The sequence below is a fragment of the Rissa tridactyla genome, chromosome 3 (genome assembly GCF_028500815.1).
Source record: "Rissa tridactyla isolate bRisTri1 chromosome 3, bRisTri1.patW.cur.20221130, whole genome shotgun sequence".
Lineage (NCBI taxonomy): Eukaryota > Metazoa > Chordata > Aves > Charadriiformes > Laridae > Rissa > Rissa tridactyla.
In genome coordinates this window covers 78324185-78350633 of record NC_071468.1, presented here as the reverse complement: position 1 = coordinate 78350633, position 26449 = coordinate 78324185, and the positions used below count along the sequence as shown (strand labels likewise).

At 42.1% G+C, this 26449-nt stretch overlaps 1 protein-coding gene across 4 annotated transcripts in view; it reads left to right on the top strand.

The window, feature by feature from the left end:
• Positions 1-26449, top strand: part of PRDM1 (PR/SET domain 1) — a 283483-nt gene that overhangs the window by 213095 nt on the left and 43939 nt on the right. Inside the window, exon 2 of one of the 4 annotated variants that reach the window (XM_054196647.1) lies at positions 7972-8044. The exons of 2 other annotated variants lie outside the window; for them this stretch is intronic. The gene's annotated coding sequence lies outside the window, so the exon portion shown is untranslated. Of the gene's footprint in view, positions 1-7971; positions 8045-14154; positions 14395-26449 lie in introns of those variants that run through there. One more of the 4 variants, XM_054196645.1, reaches the window with a different exon arrangement.

Here is a 26449-nt window from a genome sequence, read left to right as displayed (position 1 = left end):
AAGTTGTAAAATAGACTCCTCCGTGCAAACTGGGAAGGGTGGTGGAATGAAAGTTTGAAAGGTTTATAGGAACTCAGGCTTCTTTTCCTATCGTGCACAAAGTCAGTCCCACATTAATTTGGTCTTGTCTTGAAATAGGCTTGTGTGTTTGTGTTTTGAATAATAGAGGGGAGAGGAGGGTGACAGCCAAAAAATTGTACTTGGATAATGAAAAGCTCAGTTAATAGTCTTTAAAATTAATTTTCTTTTTCTGATAAATAGTTGAGGGAGCTCTTTTGTCACATCATAAGTAATGGTGGGTCACATTCCCAGGCTTATAGAATTTAAAGCCTTAATTTGTTATGATCAGGTAGTTTTATCTTCAGCAGAACATCAGTTATAGAAAATCACCCAGTAATTCCTGCATGGATCTCATGTCCTAAACGAATGTGCTAAAGCTTGTTTTTACGAAGCCATCTAATCTTGATTTAAAGGCATTAACTAATTCAGAGCACCCCACACACACACCCATGTCAGCTTGTTCACTTTGTTATTATTTACATAATATAAAACTTAATCTTTAAAATTTATTTCTCCGTGACTTCATCTAGTTTCAGTTTCTTGCTAATGTGTCAGTACTGGGCCGCAGTGGAGCTGCACTAGGGTAATTAAGAAGATCATGTTCACCCATTGTAGAATATGGCCCATTTGTTACTTGTTTTACTTTGGTGTAAAGCTACTGGATGCAAGTAACATCTTGATGAAAAATGGTCTGTCCTTAATAGTTAATTCACGAGCAACTTATTTCCCAGCACAACATATTTACGTAATTATAAGTAGACTTCTGTCCAACTGCTTGTCCGGGATTCCTCAAAGTGTTTTTGGTTTGCCAAGTGTGGTTTGAGATGTAATTAATAACGTGGGGGATTCCAGAATGGCTGATGAGGTTCATTTTCTGTCTTGTAGAATATGATATTGTAATAGAGATGCTCTCTTTAGATATGCGAGATGTAAAAAAAAAAATAATACAATTGTAAAGAATAACTTTGGAAAAAAAAATCTGGAGTTACTTATATTTAGTATATAGAAATCAGGAGTCCTGTTTGCAGCAATAGTCCCCAATGCTTACCATAAAGCTGCTTCTTCCACTGACCTTATTAATTTTATGCCATCAAAGGATAACCATCTGATGTCGTGATACTACTGTGAAGACTATTCATTAATATAGATACATTATTTCTATATTTAAATATAGTATAAATGTTTATGCAATAAGTGCAGAAAAGGAATTTGTTCTATTACAGGAATGCACAAGCTAGAGGGTTTATGGAATGAGAATTCGAGTGCCTTAAACCAAAGGTAGGGTTCAGAGTAATTGGACTTGTAGCTTACAGAAAGAGCCAATTTATCTTATGTTGTCAAAGACAGTACTTGATGTAAAGCACAGTGTGTCCACTGCTTTGCTGCTGTACTAGTACTTCAAACCAGTACTTCTCCTTTCCTTAATGACAGAAAAAGCACACCAGCTGACCTTCTGTTACATTTAAGGCAGCATCTTTTTTCTTGATTGGGAACCAGGATTGTGCTGGCTTAGCATGCAGCGCCTTGTGGAGGTACTCACATGGTCTTGAAACAAGAGTAAATGCGTGCTGTTTGCCAAAAAGGGTTGAACCATAGCACAATCTTGTGTTTGGAAAGGCTTACACTTGCATGTAAGGCTTATGCTTGCATGTCCAGATGTAAATAGTTTAAAGAGTGCACAGTCTTGAATTGTACTTACGCTGGAAAAAAAAAAATAATAGTCTTGTCAAGAAGGCTGAGATAACAGTAGACACCTCTGTTACTTACCTGCTGTTCTCTCTCTACCAAAAAAGGAGGCATGGCATAAATGAACACTATTAATAATTCTTATTTAAAAAAGAGATCTCAGTGTTATTACAGTAATTTATACAAAAGGCGCATTTGTGGCTTGCCTAACTCGGTGCATCGCCACTGATTTCCGTGGACCTAAACCAGTGTTTCTTAGACCTAAACCAGTGTTTCTTAGACCCAGGCAGAGTGGCTGCATTCAGCTGCTGAGGACATCATGTGCAGCCCCTATGCAAAAGCATACTTTCGCTATTCAGTCGTCTTTCTGGCAATGCTGTGGCTAGTTTAGATTGGCTGTGGGTAAATATATGGTCACAGGAAAAACATGCATAAAAAAACATTCTGACCTGAAATGATTGGCAGATGCAAAGGATCTGTCCCAGGCTCTTTAAAACAAGCATACTATAACCTTAGTTCCCAGCTTGCCCTGGTGTATATATTCCTGCCAATTCTTGGATCATCCAGGAAGAATACCTATCCATAGCCCAGGGGTTTATGTCAATTCACAGATACTTTATATGTAGGGGAAGCAGGCAAACATTTCTGAATGAGAGGTGATAAAGGGAAGCAAGAACCAAGGAAAGTGCTGGGTTTTCTTGTTGACTTCAGATCAAGACCCAGTGCCTTCCTGGGAAATACACTCCATGCAAATGAAGTGCATGGAAGTACTTGCCAAATGAAAAATACTGGCTAGTGCTATGTAAATGAATGGACTTTCTGCCCATGCTGGCTGAATCTGTGATAGCAGAACAGCTGGGCAAACGCCCTTCAACAGCACCGAAGCGTGGTTGCTGTTCCACAGGGATCTTGTATCCATCTACGCACACAGGTAAGCGTGTTTTAAGTGTCATCTTGTGGCAAGCATATTGACTTGGAAGAGAGAACATCCATCCTGAATTTCATCACACTTTGTCTCCAGCGTGATCCTGGGCAGGGAGCCGGAGTGGTGTATTTTTCACCCAGCTTCACAGGCCTGAATTTGAGTCAGTTCTCTCAGAGTTGCCCTTTATTGTCCATGGAGAAAAACAGCCAACATTTGCAACACATTTATCAATTTGTTTCAGACATCTGCAACAGAGAAGTTTACATTTAGTGAGATGAAACCAACACTTTAGCACCAGACTTTAAAATGCGTTAAGATGTCCAGTGCTGCAGGTGGATACACATTGGGCATACCAAAAGATGGTGGACATCACTCTAGGCTGTTCTCTGTTCCCCGAGGAGACAAAATACCTTTAACAATCAATCTCTGAGCCTCTGGGTTAATGATGCCAGCCTACTGGGCATAGGAGCCCTAGGTGCTGGAAATCTCTGCTGCGAGCTGGTGGGGATGGTTGCTAGCAGTTTTGGTGGTGATGGTTCCTAGCGGTTTTGGCCTGACTCAACCAACATTCTTTTGGACAATTCCTGGGGACGATTTGGGTGTTAAAGACAGACCAGGGGTTGTTGCAGGTAGGTGGCTTGGATGCAGCCCTGTCATAGGGGCTAAAAGATGCTGGTAGGGGAGACATAGGCCCATCTGGGTGAGTAGTCTGCAGTGATGTATGATGATTGCAGCCATGGCTGTAGCCTGTGTCCCCCTGTTCCTTGTTTATTAAACCACGGTGTTCGCTACCTTGGAGTTGTTCACGAATGTAAGTTAAAGCTTGTGGAAGAGCACCCAGCCATGGTAGGTACAGCCGGAGCAGCTCCTTGATCCATTTTGCCCACAGCTGTAGAGTTGCTTGTGGCTTTATCATTGGGGAAGGCTGGGGTGGGGGAAGGTAAATGTGTCTGCAGGTAGAAAGAGGGGGGTGGCAGCCACTGCTTTAAACCCGCATTGCTGCCAGAAACCTGTTCTTCAAATGACCCCCTGTTGACTTCACCTGCCAATCAGTGATCGTTTGCATAGTTCAGTATATTGGCTTCGGGGAGCCCCAGAACAAAGGCTTTCCTTAAAAAACTCAGACCTTACTCAGATAAAACTCCCACTCATGCCCCAGGGACTTTTGCGTGACGAAGGATTACGGGATGGTGTCTCAGCTTTCCAGTGTGTACTGCTTGTAGCCGTTTTTTACTTTTGGGGATGAATAAGACTGTGCCCATTAGAGCAAAAATTGGTTTCCGTTTGCTCCTGCTGAGTTTGCTGGAAACTTTTTTTACGATCCTCTTTGTAGGGATGGTAAACGAGGTGGGGGTTTTGAGGAACCTACAGGTGAAGGGGAAGGACATCCATCAGAAGGAGGTGAATGTGGGGAAGGAGAGGGCTTTGAAGATCTTAGCAGGCATTTGAGTTTCCTAAATTGCCCATGCTCCCACCCACATGGGCCCCAAGGTTTCAGAGGCGAGATGCTCAGCCCTGGCAGGACTGTGGTTTAGCCCCAGCTCAGCCCGGGAGTCTGTTCAGTGCCTGGGGATCCCGAGATGCTTTTTTCCCCCCTCCTTTCCTGGTGTGGCAGGTATGCTGCATCATGCCTTTAGTTTCTGTGATTCTGCAATTACTCATTGTTATTTTGTGTGAGCAAAGCGGGCAGACGTTACAAGACCTTCCTCGTCAGCACGTCCTGTAGTTTCTGTTTCCTTGGATGAAGCAGTAGAGCAGTCACTTCAGGGCCAGAGAACTGGGCCCCATTTCGTCAGCTGGAAGGTGACTAGTTAAAATCTAACTAGCAGTCTCACACCCAGTGCCTGACAGGAACAGTCTTTGAAGACTATTAAGAAAATAAAAATTCCCTGCTCTGTCACATAATGGAAATGAGTATACTTCAACAGCCATCCGCTCTAATCTGTTAGCCAGCCCTTAGCAGCTTACCAAGCCTGTATTTAACCTATTTCCCTAATGGCAATTAAGAAATGTTTTCATTTCCCAGGGAGAGGATTGCCAATGAAATCCCCCCCTTCTCCCCCCCTCCCTCAATCCCCATCCTGCGGCTTCGCTCTCTCCCTCCTCTTCCCCACTCCCCAGCTTCTTCTTCCTTAGCCCAAGGCATCCAAAGCATTCCCCCTGTGTTTGGGTAGCATGCAGTGAGGAAGAAATGATTAAGCAGCTGAATGTTTGAAATCCAGCTAAATGCACCGATTATTATCTGCTTAGGGCTTTCTTATCTCAAACTGTGTGGTGCTTAATGGCAGGCCCATTGTTTTCAGCTCAAAGGTATTAATGAAGGAATCAGGGCAGCAGGCTGATGTCATAGGTGGCTGAAAGGTGACTTGCTGCACTGATTTCCCTTACTCCACCCCTTCGAGAGTCCCTTCCAACTAGTTCAGGAGAAGGGTTGGTATTTTTAGAGGGGGGGGGGGCAGCCAGGTTGCATTTGTGCGTCTGGTAAAGGGATTGCAGAGGCTCCTAAATATCCTGCTTAAAAGATGTACTCTCTTAGCTTCTGCTCTACTTTCTCACTTCATAAAGGCTCTGAACTGCTGGCACAGGTCTCAGTGTGAAAGCGGCCGGCCAGGCCCTGGTTCACACCAGCCACTGGCCAGCAGACTACCCTTCATGTCCTGACCTATATAGCCAAGGTGAGGTTTCCACTTGGTGTTTTTCGATGCGAAGAAAGAAGAGTTGTGAGTAAGTAGCTGCCACCAAGGGTCACTTCTTGAGGTGGACGCAGCCCCCAAGATGATGGACAACTTAAGGAAGTGCTTATGTAGTCAAGTATCAGTTGTAGTTTTTGTCACTCTTCCAAGTTAAATTACTTTTTTTAAAAAAAAAAAATATAGTTATTAGATGCAAAGCGGTGTATCTAGTGTGAAGAGACTCATCTCTGGGGTGGGATACTGTGAGCGTATTCATTTTTCTATTACTCAGCACAAGCAGGGAAAGAAAGAGGTGAAGATTCAGACGCGATTAGATTTCATTGTCATTGCTTGTATTTTAATCATACATTGTTATTTCTGTAATTCTTTTTGTGACAGATTTAATCTGACATTCCCTTCTTTCTTATCATAGACTTGAAAAACACGCTGCTTCCTTTGACTTAAAGCTTAAGAACTAATAGTATTGCTCTACACTGTAGAACTTGGCATCACACTGCGTGCAGAAATGGTAAACACAAATAAAATTTCATCAAGCTAAGAATTTGAAGAAAGATGTGTTGCCAGAAACTGACTTGTGGAGCTTTTGTGATTTATGGAACAATAAAAGAAAAACAGCTTTTAGACAGTGATGTCATAAGGTAGCAGGTAAAGACTTCTTGTGTGCATACATATCCAGGCAGGTCTCAGATAAGAATAAAAAATACTGCTTTTTGTGTAATGCATAACTTAATCAGAGTCTTTGTGACTACAGTTAAAATTAATGTCTTTGCTGGCATGTGATTACTAAGTTAGGGTTTCTGTTTTACCTAAAAGATTGAGTGAAGAATTTACTCCTTTTTCTTATTCTTGGTTGTTTTTGTTTATTTTTCTCCATTTCAGTTTAGTTTTGGTCTGTTGGACACGTAGTAGCTTTCACTGTTCAGTGATACCCACACATGCATCAAAGCCAGCTGCTGTCTTGATGAATAAGATTTGCTTAACAGCAAATCATCAAACACGGAAATGTTGCCTTCAAATTTGTTTTTTTCCTGAGGGAAAAACCACAATACCTATATACCACTTGATTTCTCTTTTTTTTTTTTTTTCTCCTTTCAATTTATTTGCTCAAGGTTGAGGGTTTTTTGTCATTGGAAATTAAATCAGCTAGCATTCTGAAAGAAAAACTGGAGAACATTTAAAAAATTTTAGCCAAGGTGCTCCAAAAGCGTTGAGTGAACTGACCGGCACTTCCAGTCCCGTCCTCTCCCGTCCCCCCTCCCCGTTTCTGTAGGTTCAGCAGTAAAAACCTATTGAAATGTGAGATCACCAAACTGAAGCAATCAGTCTGAAATGATTAAGGAAGACGACTATTCTTTTCTTCAGATGACCAAAAGTCATCTTGTTCAGAGTTCTTATCTTCGAGCTGCGATTTCACAACTGTTTCTGTCTTTCTGAGTTTGTATTTCCTGTTAAACTCTTAAGAGTGCTTTACCTCATATGTAAGTTTGTACGTAGAAACCATCACCAGTAGTTATAAGAAGTGGGGTCCGTCTTCCCCTAAAATTATGTTGAGATTTTTTAAAGGAAAAAGTGTTTGTTTATTTCTTCAGTAATTTAGCAGATTACGTGTCAAGCCCAGGGTGAAATTTTGTTTGCTGAACTTATCTTAAACCTCAGGAGGGGAGGAAGGTTCCGTTTAAAGGTCAAAGTGTTTCAGGATTTCAATTCAGTATCTTTTTTACCTTTAAAGTTTTCCCTTACCCCACCCAGACGTCGGACCCTGGAAGCTTTTCAGGTGTCTTACGCGTGTTAACCTTGTATTGAAATTTTTGAAATGACTCTACATTAAATAGTAGTAAATAGTTAAATATCCACGTAGGTATTATCATCCACTGTGCACAAACATCACTCTGTGAAGAAATTTGGTGTTTGAGGTTAAGGGAGAATGCTGGAGCTGACAAAATTCAGATGCTAATGATAATTAATTTATGTAGTGGCAAAGATAGGTGCGCTGCCAGGTGCTTTACAGGCAGATAAGATCTGGTTTCTGCTTCAGTGACTTTACAATCTGAGGCCCTGCCTTTGCCACTAGTTATGCACATGAGTTATGCCACCGAGTGCAGGGACACTACTCATGCATGTGAAGTTACTCACCTGTAGTGAGCATATCTGTGTACAGTTTCAACTACCTTAGCTTTTCAATTGATTTCACGGTGAGTCAGTAATTGTTTGGTGTGATAATTGAAGTTATTTAATAAGCTCTGCAAGCCAGAAGTTAAAAGAAAACACAGGAGTCCCCTTTCCTTAAGGGAACTGAGAACTGAGATTTTTCTGGGAAGTTTTTTAGGATGCAAACAATCCATGTTAAATCTGGCACTTTCATGTCACACTGGCTTAAATTATGTCTATTTGCTTACAAATCAACCAGGAGAAAAAAAAATCACCCGATAATTGGAAGGGAAAAGTGCTATTCTCCTTCCTCATTTGTCGTGATGCTGATCTTGGGGCCACATTAAGAGTGTTTCCAGCGAAATTACTTTCAAGTCTGGGAAAATTTAATCAGCAGAGGCCTTGGTAGCTGTAAATTTGTGGCAGCAGTCCCTAATTCATCTTGTAATTCTATGACAGGCTCTGAATTGCCCGTATTTGGCCAGGGATCACCTCAGTGGACAGTTAATGAAAGAGTAGAGGGAACTTGAAGGTCAGTCGCACTGAATTCTTTTTTCTTCCTGGATGTGTCTATTTTATTGCAACCTTTCTTTGTATAATTTATAAAACAAAGTCCTTTTTTATGTTTCCTGCAAAGGCAAATCTATCTCTCTTTGTTTATCTGCCTTCTTTCTTTGAAGCATTTACAAAATAGCCCAAAGAGTCTCAAAATGTATGTTTCTGTTGAAATTACTGCCAGAATTACATTCTAGCCAATTTATATTTCTTGTCTGAGCGTGGTTGTGAGAATAAAACTGCAACAGATGCTGCAACCAGGTATTTTTTTGAGAGTGGAATTTGTACATTGACATGTAAATCTAATCTCAGTACAATGAGAAGACTTTAGTTACTGGCTCAAACTCAGAATAAATTAATTTGAACTTCAGAAAACTGTAAGACTCCAATCAACATAGCACCAAAAATAAATCTAGGTCTGCTGGATTCAGACCAGACAGCAGATAAGCTGGAATAGCTTTTGTTTATTGAAATACTATAGTAAATGGGTGCTGATGTAGCAAAACACGGGATTTTCTTGTGACATGTATAGCGTAACAGATATGTTGAAAATAAAATGGAAAAAATAAAGAGAAGGGCACAGAATAAAAATTATAATGGCCTTTTCTTTTTCTTCTTTCTGCTTTCTTATTTAATAAAGTGAATTCCTGTTAGCACTATTTTCTCTTTTTCAGGATCTTTTCTTTCTTTGGAGGATATCAGCCTTACCTCTTGTTTTGTTTCATTCACCCGCTCCCTCAGAGTATCTTGTGTCTTAATCTTCTCTCTCTAGGTTATTGCTCCACCCTTTTTGCCTCCTTTTTCTATCCATTTCCTATTGCTTTTTTCTCCTCCTTCATTTTGACTTCCATTCCAAATGCAGTACCTTCCCACCTCAGAGTTCCCTTCCTCTGTTCAGCCTGTGTCAGAAAAAAATTCGTAGGGTTTGCCATCATTTTACACTTCAAGATCAAGTGTTTTGAATGACCACTCTGGCTTCAGAGGCAAAGGGGGTGTTGGTCGATGAAGTAGTGGTTTTTCAGCACCTGAACTCTTAGCATCCTTTCCGTCACAACAAGATCACTGCTGCTACTTCTCAGGTTGAATTCAAAATTGGGAAGCTCTTGGGAAGCTTCATTTACTATTAAATTAAACCTACAAAGTGGGGAGAAACAGGAGGTATGAAAGGTGGGTAAAGTCCACTTTCTGCCTGGTATTAATAAAAGATTTAGAGGTGAGTTTATTTTTCAAAGTACATTGAACTTAAACTAGTCATAAGAATTACCTGCATTTTTATGGTTATCATCTAGTCAGGGATGCCCTTACTGTAAATACAGTACAAGCTCTTTTATTTGTAAATTTAGGATTTCGTGTCACTTTTTAATGGGCTTCTGACGCACATGTCCATTTGACCAGCTGTGATACAGCAGTGGTCATTGCTAGCTGCAGGACCTGCTACTTTGCATGCACTAGCTGAGCCTGTCTCAGGTGGTGGAACATCTCTTGTGGACGGTGTGAATGTGACCACTCTTTGTCATTTACCAGCACCAGGAGATTTCCAGCTTTAGCACTTGTGCAGATCACAAGTGTGCTATGGGAAACAAGATGTTGCCTTCTAACTCGGTCGTGCTGTTGCGTCTGTGCAGGCCAGAGCGGGTTTTGCCCACATCGAACCCTTTCAAAATGATGCCAACATAATCTCAGTCAAGTCCTGTGGAACAAAAAATGGTCTTTGTTCTTGCACAAACCGATGTGGGGAGCAAGGTGGCCTCTCACTTTGTAAGCAACACCGCATTTCTACACGTGCTGAGCTTCCAATATTTGTACAAGAAGCCACTGTGAGAAGGTTGATTGGAAGTGATCACGCTTGTTCTACATCTTGATTTTGTGTATTTCTATTTAAATTAGAATAAGTGGTCATACTTGAAATGCTGGAGTTGACAGTAACTGCAGAGTAATGAAATTGCTTGGAGGAGGACATGAAAATCTTCTGTTTGTGGAAGGCTATTGTTAATTTAATAGAATTGGGTGTCAACCTTCAAAAACCATCATACGCTATGTGTTTATAAAGTACTTTCATTAATGGTGTAAAAAAATCCAATAACAACCCAAGAAACTTCTCATTGTGAGACGAGGAAAATATTAGTGCCTTTCCTGACAGGATTTCTTTTCACGAGGGATTCCTCTGTGGAACACTAATCAAGTCCATTCAGAAAGGCCTTAATTAATTTAATTAAAATCTGTCAGATCAAACTGATTAGCCTGACATCCAGCCTGGCAGGAGGGAAGAGGCTGGTACACGCGTTGTAGCTGTGGTGAGGTGGGCTTGCCGTCTGCAGAGACGTATGGCCACTGCCGTGATCAAAGCTGTCTTTCATTGTCCTCGGAATAAACGTTATGGCTCCCCCAGGCCGAGTGATCCAGTTTCTTTTTGTTAGAAAATATTTTATACCTTCGCAGCCCCGGCAGCTCAGGAGAGGACGGCAGGTACCTGGCTCTGCGCGTGATTGAAGGGGAGCGCCGGGTGACCTTTCTTACCCCTCCAACAATGGGAATAACAGATTAAATGTTTTTCATCCCTTTGCCATCCTCTGTCATAGCCGTTGGCCATGACCGCTGCCCATTGGCAGGAGAGACACAAAAGCCACGTTGATGGGGTGGCTGTGGGTGCGGGATGGTGAGGATGGATGTCACCGCAGCAGAGCCTTCCAAAGAACGGCATGTCCATGCGGGGCATCTTCCTTTCGAGAACAGAACTGAGGTGGGAGCTGAGAAACTACACCCTCTGCTATCTGCCTGTGCCTGTCCCCAAAATATGGGGAACTACCTCAGCCACGTAGGCTTCTTAATCCTACAGCTGCTAATAATGATGTGCGGTTTCTATGGCAAACATAAGGGCAGCCAGCGCAATCTGTGTCTCTAGCCCTTTCCACTTCCCCTACCCCACACATGTCCTTATGGAGTATCTCTCATCTTCAAAGCTTTTTTTACAAACACTTTTATCCATCGTTAAGAGTGGGGTGAATCCATCAAAAGGGTAATAGCTAGTAAATGCTCAGGTTTTTAGGTCCCAATCCTGCAGGCGCTTAGGCATATGTTTTAGCTTTATGTACCGTAATTCAGGCTTCAGTGGAACCATTCACAGTGCATGAAGTTAAGCATATGTGTAAGTTAGGAACTGCAAAGATTAAACAGCATTCCTGTTTGCTAGAAATCAAAAGGTAGATGAAAACAGTGACCCCAGCTATAGAGGAACCGCAGTTCCTGAAGGAAGAGCAGCAGCTGACATGAAAGACTTGCCAACGGAAGACCTGCCAGTGGCACGTAAGCATTTGGTCTTTATTTGTGAGAAGGACCCTTCTGGCAAAATGCTAACAATTTCTCCAAGGGTGGAAGGCACTTGGGGCATCCAGTTCCAGTTGCACGGGCACACACATGGTGAAAGCATCCTTCTACAGTTTAGCAGTATGTATCCAATTTCAGTACTTGGGCTCGACCAAACTTTTTGCCAGTGAAATGACAGAGATGCATTGTCGGAAGAAATAGAACGTAAGTTTCATCTGCAGATATTTTTCCTGACTTGTAGCTTCCCGATATTTTCTGTCCCTGTCAGTTGAATTGATACTGATATCCTTGAAACAGGCAAGGTAGCTTTAGTTGGAACGCTGAACCTGCAGTAAAAAGTCTGTGTTTGGTCAGTTTAGGATCTCACCACTGAAGAAGCACGCTTTGTGGAATGATTCAGGGTCATAAGGGTAGGGCAGGCAAATGCATAAGAAAATAAGCCACTAGCAAATACGTCTGTCTTTTTTTGAGATAATGTAATATTTTGCCTTCTCTGCTATCTAAGCCTAAGCTTAGATGCGTAGACACATTTTCCCCTGCCTGCCAAGGGCTTCTTTCATCCTGATCTTGTAGTGTTTCCATGCTGTCCCAAGGATCCACTCATGATGAGATTTTTTTTGCAAGTGAATGTATTACACAGTGTCTGCATGATCTCTGTTGAGGATGACTCAACTCTAACAGTTTCTTCCTAGTGGAACCAGAGTCTATTTCTTTTTTCTTTTTGCTTTTACCATGGGGTCCCTTCTCTGGCATCTTCCCAGTTTCTCCATTATTTTTGTCTTGAGATAATACAAAACTGAATTCTGTTCCACTGTACTCATTAAATGGGATTCTGCTCTAAATTTTATTTTATACTTAATCTTAAGGTACGTAGCCTGAAAAACACTTGAGATTCCTGTCGTGTAAATGAGAGTGAGTGGTTGGCTCAACTCATTGCAATAATGCGTATTTGTAGACATAAATCGGCAAAAAGAAGGAATTTCTAGAGAGGTGTTTCCTAATAGGATTTTATAAAGTTTGTCTCTTTCCATAAAACAACTGTACTAACTCTATGTACTATTTGAATCAAAGTGATTTTTATTTTTTCTTCATCGTTTCCTTTCAGCAGCCTAATATTTGTGAGGAAATAACACTGGACATTATTGATCTATTTTTTTCTTTTCTTCCTGGGTCCTAGGTCACAGTTTAGGCCCTAGTTCAGCAAAGTACTTAAGAAGAGGCTTATCTTTAAGCACATGTTCAAGTCTCAGCGGAGTAAATGAGAATTAAGCAAATACTTAAGTACTTTACTGAATAGGGATAGAATTAAGCACGTAGTTGAATGTTTTGCTGAATCAGGGCCTTAAAATTAAAAATTAATCTTATTTGTGCTACAAAGATTGGAAAGCTAGGCACTAGATTTGGATCTTGAATTAATATAAACCAGGAAGAGGGTAGCACCAAATGTCACAAGAAGAAATAGGTGTAAAAATGGGGTAAAGCTGGGGTTGTTAAAATCATGGGTAGGACATAGGAGAGATGCGTGTTCAGTTCCTACCTCTGTTTTAGACTAAATTGCTGGAGACTGACAATCCCTTTTGCTTTAGTCCTGGCAGTGGTGAGCCCTGGCATGCACAGAAAGCCCTATAACGTTCATAGCTGCCGTGCTAAGTCTAAAGTTGCACGAGAAGGGGCTTAGTCTTTCTAAGCCTCAATACATACTCTACCTGTCCTGTGAAGGGAAGGTAATGCCACTTCCCTTCTTTCACATCGTGTCTCCCTTCACTATCTGATTGCAAACTCTTTGAGGTGGTGAGGTTTCCTTCTACACGTTTATGTGATGCCTGGCACAGTGCTCTTGCTTGTGGCTTCAAGATGGTTTTGTAATAAAAGCCCATAATAATAAATCTTGTGCTTTGGCTTGACAAAATAATTTAAGTGAAGTGACCGAGTATCATTACAGCTAAAGTTTTTGTCAAGATTTAGGTTAATACAAAATAACGGCAGCACTAAGTAGCTGCGTATGAGCTGCATGAGTAACTTGTGAGACTCTACAAAAAAAGATTTGAAGGAACATGGTAACTTTCCACTGTTTTTTAGGAAGACAGCTGCTGTTTTCAGCCTCTAGAGTTGAGCTGCTTATAGGTGAATGTATGGGAATGAAACCTCTTATGCATGGACTTGTTGTAGGGGATGTTTGTTAATAACAATCTGCAAACCTCTAGTATGTGTTTTTAGTGCCCGTGAATTCCTTCTGAGCAGTTTTGGGTACCAGTAATACAGGTTTGAGTTGTGTAAACGAAGTACTTGACAACCGTGGAGCTTGTGCCCAGGGTTGGCTCAGTGTGCATCAAGATGTTCTGTGCTGGGGCGGCTGGTGGTACCCTTTGGTGATGCTTAGGGAAGACTGACTGACCCAAGTGCTCTTCTTAAACTTAAATTCATTTAAGGATACGTTAACAAGTATGCCTAGTGAGTGTAATACGATCTGTAATGGGTGCTAGCTAATGGTTAACGGGCTCTATTGAACCTGTGCTCCTTAAACAAACGCTATCAGTGTGGGATGAGTTGTCTTATTTCTGCAGACAGGCGTAGTGCAGCTTGGAGACTAATGCTTTCTTCTTAAGAGTAGAAGCCAGCAGGAGGGCTTTCACTGCCTGCTCAAACAGGGAAGGCAAGGCAGGCATCACGTTACTAGAGCTGCTATTTTCAAATAAAGGGAGGGATGAGGGTAGTGGGGTCTCCGAGTATGTCCCGAAGTTCGTAGGGTGGCTGACCTCGACTCAGCTGTTACTTTGCTTTTTTAACTGACTGTTGTCAGAACAGGTGCTTGATTCAGTATAAAGCTTCCCAGGATAGTTGGCGTAACTTTGCTTTCACGCTTTGAGAAAGGGGAGAGAGACGGGCAAGATCATGCTTTACGTGGGAGGTTACCGTGTGGAGATACTCTGTATGGTCAATGGAGGGACAAGATAGTGCTGAAACTCTGAGCTTTCTGTACAAGGCAAAAACGTAATAGATCAGGTGAGTCAAAACTCTGTGGATCTTGCTTCTATGCTGGGGGCTTTGAAAACTTTGTGGAAATTGCTTGTCGTAAGGCATATGGGATAACAATCTTATTTTCTGAACTTTTACCAAGGCAAAAATTGATGTTTTATATATGGGAGAGAACTCTTCACCCAAGCACAGTTCTTGCAGTGATAGCATTGCGTGGTAAGCTTGATTAATCACCTTGGCTTATAAATGGGTTGAGTTAGTATCTTTAATCTGAACAGTTCTTGACCTGTTAGAAAAACACTGCTTCTGGACAAGATGCAATTTTATCTTTTTTTTTTTTTTTCCTAATGGCAAACGCAAATCTCTTCTATGCATTTGAAATAAGAGAAGTAGGCTTTTGTTGAGCACAAGCAAATTATTCATTCCTACAGGTAGAAACCCGGAACTCAGCATGGAAGGCTTCAAAAGCACATCTAGAGCAAACCCAATGTATTTTGTTTTTTCAGAGTTACGGACAGAGTGAGTTGGTATTTCATTTTTTTGACCATGGCTAGTAGGAGATATATAAAGTACTTCAGAAATTGTCTCTTTGTGATCATTTTTTCAGGTTAAGTTTTCCTCCCTTGATGAATTAAGTGACCTACCTCTACAAACAAATGAGATTGTTAGCTTTGAATAAAGTAATGGATTTATAATGCTATAGTATCTACTGCTCACAGTAGAAGCTTTTGTTCAGGACAGGAGCTTAGAATTTGATGTGTTTAAGGTATTTTTATTGACCAGATAAAAAATTCATTGTTATAACATCGTTGGCCATTCAACTCCCTCTTCATTTAGGTTGTCCTTGCACTGGTGTTAAGTACATTTAATTCAATGAAATTCCCTGTGACTTAGAGCATTAAACGTGTGATGAACAAAATTATGAGAGAATTAAAAGATAACTCTCTCCCTTTTATTTTTGTGTTGTTTATTAACAGTATGCTTCATTTGACTTTGGTTGCACAAAAGCTCTGTCAATTAAGTTAGTAGTAAAATGTCACTTTCTAGTTAACGTCACGAAAGCCTCTAGAGTTTATAATGATTATTTTAAGAATCTTTCATTCACAAAATAAAATACATAGCCGTAAATCTTTTCTTATTTAATCTTTTAAAATGACTACCAAAGAACAAAACCTTAATTTGTAGCCTGAAGTTATTTTGTTAAAATCATTTTTCCTTGACAGACTTATTCATGCATAAGTATAATTTGATATGATAACTGAATTGATTTATAATGCAGAATGAAACAAAAGTGAACGTATGTTAAATAGATCAATGAAATATTGACAGGCCTGAAACACAGATGATGATGTTTTGTGAATTGCCTGGTCACTTTTTTCTTAGGCAGAAAAATCACACTTGGACCATCTCTTTGAATTATTCTGTTAACTGCAGAAAGTTTAAGATTATAAATCAAAATTTTTGAAGTGAATCTGAAATTATGAATCCGGAATGAGAGGCTGGTTTTAGACTCCGTCTTTGTTAAACAAAGATGCATTAGCTATTTTGCTGGGAAGTTCCTCTTTTAAGCATAGCAAAGCTATAAATATTTATCTCCTTAATAGCTTTTTGGATTAAAGTAATGACGTCTAAAATGACTTTATGAATGCAAGTTTCAGGATTTTTTTTTGTTTTGTTTCACTAACATCCATTTTATGGAGACTTTATGAGTTCCAGTGCACCTTCCAAATATTGACAGTGCCGGGGCTGGATGGAAAGTTCAGACCAAATCTTGAACCTCCTCCGTGTTGGTTCTACAGACTGTCTGGAGTCCAAAGGTTACGAACTGCTTGTAAACTATCTCCAGAATAAAAGCCTGTGTGCCAGGACATCAGTGCTGGTATTGTGTTCTCTATTCTTTTCCTAATTTGCAGTTTCTCCCAGCCCTGCTCCCGTGGATTCTCAATGGCCCGGATTGCTTCAGCCTATTTAATTCCGTGAGGCGATGCTAATGGATGGCAACTGAAAGTCTGTCCTGAGGCCCTGAGACTTTTCAGAGATGTTAATTCGCTTAGTACTACAAAACTAAAAAAAAGGAAGAGTAGTTCTAAATTGTCCGCTCCTGAGGCACAGATACTAAACCGCTGGATTCGGCAAGCTCTTTAAGTGAATGCACAGCTTTAATGACACTGACTTTACAGAACTAGTTTCTTTAACATTAAGCACCGCGTACAAATATGAGGTAACCGATGCAATTTGTTTGCAGTAAAGGGTCTCTTTGCAGCATTTTTTTTTCTCTGTTGGGTCTGGCAACGTAAAGATTTAAATTTGTGTTCAAAATACGCTGTACAAAATTGACCCAGTGACTACTGAAGTCAACAGAAGTCTTCCTGTGAATCGGGATTTAAGAGTTTGCTTTACTTAGCTCTGGAAGATGTGCATGCTAACTCAAATAAGACCATTTATATACTTAAATGTGAGACAGTAACACACTCCTGAACAACCTACAGGTTTTCCAGAGCAGATCTGGACTCTTGTGGTAGGTACTTGGCGGAGAATCCTCAAGCCTGAGTTAGGTGCTAAGGCTCTCCAGGTGTCTCACTGGGAGAAGATAGTGATCAGGAGAGGACTCCCAGGAGCCAACAAGCTCAGCCAGAAGCATCCAGAGTTCAGTTCAACATCACGATTTGTGTATTTTTGCAAAGTGGAGGATGGGACATAGTCCAACCACATCCTCCCCCAATAAACTGAATTGCCTGTCTGTGCTTTGGATGGCCTTTGAGGATGAAGGCTCAACCTCTCAGGCAGAAGTGCAAAATGGTAGATTTCCTCAATGTTATAAAAAAAATGTGTTCTAAATTAACATTTCTGCCTAAAGCCCTTTTCCAAATAAATACTTTTGCTAGAGAGACAGGGAGCAATCACTTACAACTTTCCACAGGCAAACACTGTATGTATTTTACTCACGACTGTGATAAATTTACCTCTGTTTTAGTTCATTAAGAAAACTTCAGCAGGGAAATGCAATTTCTGCTCATTATGTGTAAACATAACAAATGGCACTTATCTCCTTTGACTGGTTGTTTTTCCTGAAATTCCTGGTAAACAGATATAATTAATATAAAAACGTAATGCATTTTTCCCCCTGCATCAGTGTGTGGGTTTTAGTTAGTAACCAAGTGTGCAGAATCAGTGGTTCATCAAAGTGATCAAAGGTCCAATGAAAGCAACTTAGTGAGTCTTTAACTCTGAATTGATCCTCAGTGATAAACTTGTTGCTTTATTCACCAGAAAGAATAGTTTTTACCAATAATTTTTTTTTTGTATCAGAATTTTTTAATGTTATGGTGGCATATGCCTCATGGGCATGCTCTAAACACCCTTCGTAGCCAGAAGTGATCTGGATGATAAATCATTTTACAAGGCTTCGAATGTTCTTAACTCTTAGTGAGATAATCCCGATTTTAGTGTGTTAAATATTTTCAAGAAGTGGGCCCGCTGACTTTTAATCTGCAGCTCTGTTTTGTACAGCATGCAGTTTCCAGGTACTCAGTATCTCTCGTGCTGCGTAACCCGTATCGCGTGCAGGGCTATCTAATCTTCCGGCAGGTGAGAAGCTGTAATTTGTGGGGCGTCTTATCGAAATACAGAAAACTGATGGGGAAAGAATGGTGATTGAGCCCTGCTTGGCCCGTACGGTCTTAATTCTGGGTTGGTTTTTTTTTTGAAAAATAAGCGGCGAGGAATGAATAATCTTCAGAGCTGTTAAAGCTCTGCTGCAGGTTGGGTGGTGTGACAGAGAGCGAGGAGCTGCACGGGGCACCAGCGCCCCTCACTCGCCAAGATCTGTTTGTCCAGTGATGCAAGAGTTTGCTAATTAAACAGTTCCCAGCGGTGTTTGGGGCAGAACCTGTGGACATTTAACCAATTGAACAATTTATTGCTGTAATTGTAGGGGTTAGCTGGTGTTTATTAACTAGCCTTCCTGTCACGTTCGAATGGCTGGACTAACCCTTGGTCCCTGACTTGTTTTCAAGCGTCCCACCGGTGGTGTTGGCACTGCGGTTGTCACTCTTCAGGCTGCTGCTTCAAGGCCAGAACTTTACTTATCCCCCTTTTGCAAACTCAGCAACATTATTGGGCTTCTTTTTTTTTTTTTTCTTCTCCCCCATGCAGGAGCAAGCATTTTATTACAAATGAAGTGCTATCCCTTTAGAGTAAAAAGGAAATTTTATCTGAGACACAAAATAAATTGGGATAATTAGGGAATTTCAGCAAACCACTTCTGGCTTGAAAATGGGGTTTACGCTTTGTAATCTCAGCGTAGCACTAGCTGATTTTCCTTTTACGATCATGGCCACCTCTGCTGTCTCCATTGTCATTAAAGCGGGTTCGGGGCTAGGATAAAGGCGTGATGACGGGGGCATGCAGCAGGGCTCCCCGCCACACTGCGGGGGCACCCCCAGTTCGGGGGACAGATCTATTCAGGGGAACAATGAGTCCTGATGGTGATAACAGGCTGCTTCTCCCCCTTACCCATGAAAGCTTCTATAACTAGAACTAATTGGCCGTTCCTAAAGTGTAATTAGCAGGGATATTAATCTAGGCCTGACAGGTGTGAAAATGTGTTTCTTTGAGTCCATTCAAAAGGCACCCTATCTGATCAACCATAGGGGGAGCCTGAAGCAATTGTGTCTATAAACTCGCAAGGCTTTAGTTTGTCGGAACTGAACAGCCCACTTTTATTAATCGCGTTTGAGTCAGAGGACATTAACTCAACAGAAACGGACGGGAGGAAGTTCACTTAATACTAACATAATACTTGGTATCACTTCCATCATCAGGAAGGGAAGTGCTTGCTTCTGCCTTCATTTGGGTATGGGAAGAAAAGGGAAGACTTTTTCAAAAAACACATTTTAATTAGAAAGATAGGTCTGAATTATTTTGCATTGAGGATCATTCAGTGGGTGGGGTTTTTTTTCTCCTAGTTCACTTCTAGTGAAGTTTGACAATCACCATTTGCAATGTTTGTTACTTTTCTTATTTAGTTGTTCTTCATCCCACTGGGCGCAGCACATAGCAGTGACTTTAAAAGGTGGTGCCACCAAGGCGGCATTCTCATCAGCTGTGCAGGTATTAAATAGTCCTAATGTAACAATCTGCGATGCGGTTTCAGGGCTTGTTTAAGGAACTTGGGCCACATACGTCACCACTAGCTCAGCTTCTTCATGTGTGGTGTAAACAGGCACAGCTCAGTGGAGCGGCACTGATTTATATGTGTCTGAAGATCCTGAACTCAACCAGCAGACTTACCATGGGATATTGAAAGGGTCCCAGCTGAATCTGCAGATGGCTGTTTGTGCTAGTGGGCTTCAGGCTTGGAACTAGATGAGAAAATCTGTATTTCCCGTTTTAATTAGAGGGACGTTCACAATATAAGACTAAATGACAAAGCCTACCCCAAAGACCTGCATCTGTTTTACATAAAATAAATGCATTATATGAGTGAGAAATAGCTTGAAGATAGTCTTGATACTGGAAATAGTGTGTGTTCATCGGCATGCACATGCATGTGTACTGCTCAGTCAGAATTTTCCCCAAAAGAAGAAATTTGTTTTATTATGTATGGTCTGCTCTGAAAAATGTATACATAGTGCTTTACTAGTTCATCCGTCTGTAAGTATCTGGATGTCTAGAGCACTGTGATATTTCTTAGAAATATCTTAAAACGATTTCCTAGAAAAGATGAGTCTAGAGGAGGTCTCCCTGGTCACTCAGCCCAGTCTCCTGATGGAAGAGGCAACTTCATAAAAAAATTGTTCTACTAATGAACAAGGGCTGTCTTACCAAGGCTAGGATGTTTTTTCCCCACTGCTGTGATGAAAAAGCCCCTCTCAGACTGAAGAATCAAGTTCTGGCCTGAACTTGCTCAGATCAGTTTTCTTCTTGTGTGAAAATCTTCAGGTGAAATAGCTCAAGAAACAGGTCCTTGCTGTTTACCCCATGACATATTTACAGAGCACAACCATATCCTTTCCCAACCTTGGCAAAGACAGAAAGCAAGAAAGTTCATGCTTGCATTGCATTACGGAACAAGGCTCAGTGGCCTTCAAGAGCATGAGCAGTGACTGAGATAGCCTTAGAAACAGTATGAGTATGTCCCAGGACTTAAAATTGTGTGCCTTTCTAAGCAGTGAGGCTTATTAACTTAGTTGCTAATGTGTTTGCATCACTTTCTTGATGCAGCGATGTCCCTTACAACACGACACTCTTCCACAGTCAGCAGGCTTGCATCTGGCTCTGCCGGCTTTGCAGCAGAGCATGCTGTGTGGTGCAGACGTGCCTTTTTGCATCTTTTCTCAGAAAGGCTCTGCATTTTCTAACCTACTGCCGTCTAAATTGATCTTGATTCAATGCGGATGACCAGCATAGGAAATGACACCCTCCTTCCGGAGCATTATTGCGATTTGTCATTTCTTTGGAACCCGTTGCCCTTCTGTCAAGACTTTGAATTTTCTAGGTGATGTATAGGTTTAGTATTCAATTCCTGATGTAGGAGGGCAAGGCAGTCTTTTTCTTGTTTACCCTAGATAGTGCAAAACATACATGAGGAAGGAGGGTCTTGTGATTGAGACAAAGGGCTGTGATTCAGGACATGTGGGTTCAGATCCTGTCCCTGCTGTCTGCTTTCAATGAAACCTTGGTGAAGTCATTGGATCTCTTCCTCTTACGTAAAATCTCTGAGTCTTTCTCTCTTTTCTGTTGAGCGGAGAGATTCTCATCACCAGCTGCGCGTTAGTATGCCTTCCCCACCATCGTTGTCCACTAATGCAAGCTGGACAGCCTGCCTTCTCACGTTTGGGGAAGAGGGTTCAGGTATGAGAGTTTTGGGGTCCGTTCTTAGAACAGAGAATGTGATCAGAACATGATCCCATGCCCAGATCTGCTACCAGGACTCCTCCTTGCTTTTTCGGCTCTCCCCCAATTCTCTCCCACCCAGCACCTCCTTTTTTCCCCCGTCCCTCCTGAACCACCCAGACGTAGAGAGGAAGAGAAGGTCTTGCTTTCGCCCTCCCCACTGTGAAGCCAAAATATATTATTATCAGTCTCCTCTTAACCAGACGTGGGAACAAGATTACTCAAATTGATGTCAACCGAGTACAAGTCACGTGGTTTTGCAAGTTGCTGACTAAAATTATTGGAATTACCCAGAGCTAAATGATTTGTTCTAGCTGGAAATTGGAGAGCCTCTGGTGTTTACACCATTGGTCATGGCGGAAGGGGTAAGTCCGGCTGCTTCACCTCTTCATACTTTTTATAGACAAAAAGGGTGCACAGTGAAGATGTTTGTTCATACTTGCTTAACCTCAAATGGTTTGGACAGTTACTTTCTTCATACCTCAGTTATATTTTCATTCCTATTCAATTTTCATTAGCAAGTTATTTGGCAGTTACCCAGAGTGATGTTTAATAATTGCATTGAGATGTTTCTCTCTCAGAAATCTAAACTGTCATAATGCAGTAAAACCTGCTTTTGCTCAAGAGATACCTGAGCAGAAAAAAATCCACTATTAAAATAATGGCTAAATAAGCACTGATGTGGTATTTATTGATAGAAAGCTGCAGCTCCTTGCTGCGCGGCTGGTAAGAAACAAGAGAATGAATAATAGCTACCAGTGTCCCAAGTTTGAAAAGTCACAGGAAATGGCAGCAAGAAAAAGCAAATGAAGATGGATGAAACCCCAGGAGGGTGAAGGGAGACGTCCTCCATGCTGGATGGGGCTGGGGGGCTGACTCCTGGGTCACCTCAGCCATGGCTTTTCGGAGGGGTGTTTTGAAAGGGCCCTGTTTGGGAGAAGTGCTTCCTGGCTGCCACCGCCGCCCACCGCTTGCAGATGCTGCCTGTGGGTCAGGGGGAGGTCACCGCCAGTTAACTCAACACCTCCAGCGAGGAGAAAGCTCTTGGGGATAAACTGCCTTACCATCACTGTCTAACCCGCACCGAGAGAACTCCCAGATGCTTAACTTGTCCCTTTGCTTTGTCCTGACGTACATTTTCTGGGGCATCTTTAACCAATACCTCTCCCCTCGCTCAGCACAGTGGGTTCAGCATCAGCTTCTCCAGCCTGGTGGGTTGGGTTTTCTCCTGGCAGGTCCTTCTGCCCATGCTGTGGCCAGGGCCACGCTGCCCTATGGTGCCTCACTGGCACCGGAGCAAAGATGCCAGGAACCGAGTGAGACTTCAGGGTCTGCCGAGGCAGCAGCATCCCACGCACACGTTGGTGTCCCCAGGGCTTGCCGTGTGTGCCAGGGCATGCCTGGTCATCCCCTGGGACCTAAAACTCATAGAATCATAGAATGGTTTGGGTTAGAAGGGACCTTAAAGATCATCTAGTTCCAACCCCCCTGCCATGGGCAGGGACACCTCCCACTAGACCAGGCTGCTCAAAGCCCCATCCAGCCTGGCCTTGAACACTTCCAGGGATGGGGCACCCACAGCTTCCCTGGGCAACCTGTTCCAGTGTCTCACCACCCTCACAGGAAATAATTTCTTCCCGATATCTAATCTAAATCTCCCCTCTCTCAGTTTAAAACCGTTACCCCTCGTCCTATCCCTCCACTCCCTGGTAAAGAGTCCCTCCCCATCTTTCCTGTAGGCCCCCTTTAGGTACAGGAAGGCTGCTATAAGGTCAGGCTCCTCATTGCCATGGCACTCGCAGCTCCTCAGTGCCAAAGGGAAGAGGCAGCTCTGACACCTCTGCCTGTACTCTGAGTGTTGTTAGTGGTGGGGACATCAAGGGTGACACCATCCAGATAGACTGGACAGTGTTTGCTTATAAAATGTAAAGTCTGAGTACGTCCAGCAAATTGCATCGAGTGTTGTAGCTCTCCAGAAGCAGACTAGTTGCATTTAAATCATTATGTTTCAAAAAGATTAAAGATGCAAATAAATGGCACAAGTAGTGCAGGAGCCCATTTCTTACATATACACAGAGGTACATGAGAAATAGGGGTATTTTACATTGCTCCCAGGTTTTTTTTGCTACTGACAGCAGCTAGAGAGCCCTGCTCACAGGGGAGTCTGGGTGCAGGCACTCCCTGGTTCTTACTTCCCCAGGCGTGAGAATTGGTGGGGCTTTCTCGAGCATCCACACAGATTCTGGGCAAAAATCTGGAAAAGTTAAAATACTGAGGCAAGGGGATTGAACTCTGCAAAACCTCTGCAGGTTGCAGACTGCTGTGTTCGTGTCCATAAAAGAATTTAGTAGGCATATATTTTATGTGTGTGGGTACATCAGTAGATGCATAAAAATACATATGTCTGTTTTCAATAAAAGCATTCCATGATCTAAACATCTTAAAAATCTTAGGCTTCACATTTTCTCGAACAGGCTTGTTCAGGGAAACAAAAGAGGGTGCTTGACAAGATTATGGTGTTGCTTCTATACATTTCCTTTATTCTTGTGGCTAAAAGGAAATTACAATGTGTTGTTAAGTCAAAGTGTGGTCTGTGGAGCTGAACCAAAAAACCTTTAAATGGACTAAAATTCCCCTTCTGATAAAAGGGAAAACTACACAGCAGAGAGACAGGATATCTTTAATTTAAATAGTGGGTTTAGGTATATTAATTTGAGTTCAAAGCATCTTTCAAAGGGTATGATGCCCACATTTTTAATTTTACCTAATACTGAGCATCTGGTGTGGACTGGTTTGTGGTACTGAGAGCAAAAGGAAATACATTACTCATAGATGAAAGGAGTGAGGGGGAATCACTGTCCTGACTAAAAATAGCCTTTTTTCCACCAGTTAATATCAGCTGGAGGTTTGATTAAATAGTAATTGTCTAGAAAAAGACAATAATTGAGTGTGACTGTTTCCTTTCAGGGGCCAGGCCCAGGTGGTGAAAGTTAAGTATTGTCCTTCAGATAAGGTCCTGAAAGCAGTTTTCCTGGATGTCCACCGAGCCCTTCTGCAAAATGTCCTTTCTGGGTGCTGAGCTGCAGACAGACAAAATCCAGGCCTTTTTGCAGGGCAGCAGCAGCAGCAGCAGCTTTCGGGGATGTAGCGCCGGAGGATTTTATGGCTGCACTGCAGATACGAGCCGGCTCACCTCTTTGGCTGGAACTCTAACCCAGAGGCGCAGAGATCACAAGAGACAAATGTCTTGAATTAAGAAATGGGGTTGACATCTATAAAAGTCAGAGCACATCTAGTAGGCAACATGTGTAATAAGACTATAACATTATATCTAATAGGGAGATCGGAAAGCTGTCTAAAAAACCACAGCTTCCATTCAGATACGCACGTTCAAAAACAAAATACCCCAGGTTAGTGCTTTTGGGGATTTTTCGCCCCTTAATTTATAATTTCGCTCCTTAATTTCGCCCCTTATCATCTTTTCCTAAAAATCAGTTGACCTTTTTCAGTACAGGGTTAGTGATAATACTGCTAACAACTTTGCCTAGCTTTATTGGATTCCATAGTGAAGAACTGCATATTTCTGTGAGGTTAACACTATTTTCCTCTAGATTTCTGTAAGGTTATTCTCTCTGAATGACCCTTTTATGCTTCGTAATGTTAACACTTAATCACTTGTCTGGGACTTTGCATATTATGAGTATCTAAGCATTATTTAATTAACCTTTGCAAGTGTCCAGTGGGCCAGAGAGCCATGAGATGGAGCCAGGCAGGAAATGCTTTTTCTGCCTTGTGAAAGTTTTCAAATTGCTACTTATTCTGAGTGGAATGGACTCAAAACGTTGGGGATGTTTTCGAAGAGGAAAAGTGGAGGAGGAGAGCGCGTGAGAGACCAACTGGTCTGCTGCGAAATCGCCAGCAGTTACAGAGTGCTCCCGGGGGAAGGGGAATGCTGTCGTTTCAGCCCTTTGTCCCGCTTGGTGAAGATGTAGGACTTCAGCCCTTTCGCCTCCACATGCTGAATTAGGACCGTAGTGGCTGGGCCAGAGTCAGGCCAGCTCTGCCGGGTGGCCTGGGGACAAGTGCTCGGAGAAGTGGTCACCGTAGCCTGCTGGTGAAAGCAGCTCCCAAAAGCTTCGCCAGCCGTAGCTCGGACCATCTTTTTTTCTCTCGTGCTCCAGGTAAGTGGTCTCACTGCAAGATGAGGCTGAGCACTAGCCAGAAATACCACTCACCTGAAAAGCAGTGCACGTCTTCTACTGGGAAGCCTGGGTTTTGGCCAGTCAACTTTTTCCAGGGTAGGTAAGGGTAGTGGCTTCAAAGCCACAGCAGAAATTGATACTGTATTCAGTTTGAGAATTCGGATATCCTGATTCTGTGGTTTAAACCACGAGACCACACTCTTTCTGAAATAGGTAGGAATATTTGCATTTTTACATAAGGAAACAGAGGCACGGAGACAGTACGAGGCATGCCAGAAGCCACGTAAGAAGCCTGTGGCAAAGCTAAGAACAGAACCCAGGTTTCCTGATACCAGCACCTGTGATTCAGCCACAGCGTGCTGCGAGGGCAGGACAGGAAGGAACGAAGGGATAAAAATTGAATTTCTTCTGAAAGTGAAGACTCTTCTTGCTTCAGTTAGTGTTTTCCATTATACCTAGAGCAAAGATGAAGTCAGATTCATTGCCGCAACCCTATAATCTGATTTTTCTGTTCTTTAACAGTTGGGTTTAACAATAACTATCGCTTTGGCACCTACCATTGGAAACCGCTGCCCTTCTGCTAACCACAGATTGGTAGGCTAAAGTAAGAGGCTGCCCATTGAGAATATAATCCTGGTCTGCAGGGGGGCACAGAGATTTCTTCACCTCTGGGAGGCAGCCTGTAGTTTAAAGTAACTGGAGCCTGAAACTCCTCATTTAGGTACAGCGTGCTGAAAATTAACACGAGCTTTAAAGAGGGGGAAAGCGGTCTTTAGCTGATGAGAAGGGTGACAAGTTCGCTTGTGCCAACTCAAAATATGTAGAAAATACATACGAAAATTTAAAGGGCATGTTAACCATGAGTTCGGGAAAGCAGGTATTTTCCTGTCTTCCTCCATTGCAAATACAGTGGAAAAACAATATAATTCTGTCTAGATTTACCAGTGTGTTTTAATAGAAAAAAATGGGGTCAGTAAGTCCTC